This window comes from Octopus bimaculoides, unplaced genomic scaffold (genome assembly GCF_001194135.2).
Source record: "Octopus bimaculoides isolate UCB-OBI-ISO-001 unplaced genomic scaffold, ASM119413v2 Scaffold_51832, whole genome shotgun sequence".
NCBI classification, from domain to species: domain Eukaryota; kingdom Metazoa; phylum Mollusca; class Cephalopoda; order Octopoda; family Octopodidae; genus Octopus; species Octopus bimaculoides.
Window position 1 is genome coordinate 1 of NW_026312583.1, and position 610 is coordinate 610.

At 34.4% G+C, this 610-nt stretch overlaps 1 pseudogene; it reads right to left on the reverse strand.

Annotated features, from left to right (window-relative positions):
* Positions 1 to 179: 179 nt before the first annotated feature.
* Positions 180 to 610, reverse strand: part of LOC106875692 (NADH-ubiquinone oxidoreductase chain 5-like) — a 6705-nt pseudogene continuing 6274 nt past the window's right edge.

The following is a 610-nucleotide window of genomic DNA, read 5'->3' on the forward strand; positions in this document are numbered from 1 at the left end:
ACACACACACACACACACACATATATATATATACACACACACACACATTAACACATACCTATAGGGAGAGAATGTGAGTTAGTGTAGTATAAAGTAATGGAGAATAACGATAGCAAGACACCAAATATTTAGGAGTATATAGTCAGAGAAATATCTTCAACGAAACTGATCCAACTTACAAAGTCCGTAAACTGGTAAGATCTTCAAGGGATCCTCGTTCAATAACCGAGATTTTATTATTACGTAGGTTTCTGTTAAGTAAAAAAAGTAAAAATTGATAAGAGTATACAAGAGATTTGACAATTAGGTGCAGAAGTAGAAAAAAAAGTGGACGCGAAAGAATTAGATGAAGAAGATGGAAATAATATGACTGATGATGAGGAATGACGATGAAAATAATGATTAAGTTGATGATGTTGGTGGTGGTTGTGATAATATTGCTGCTGCAGAATATTATGATGAGGGATAATGATGATGGTGATGGTGATGATAATAATGAGGAGGAGGATGGCGTTGATGAAGATGGTGCTAATAAGGATCGATAATGATGATAATGATTAATAAACAAGATATTGTACAGAAGACGATGAGAAGGATGATCCCGATCCTG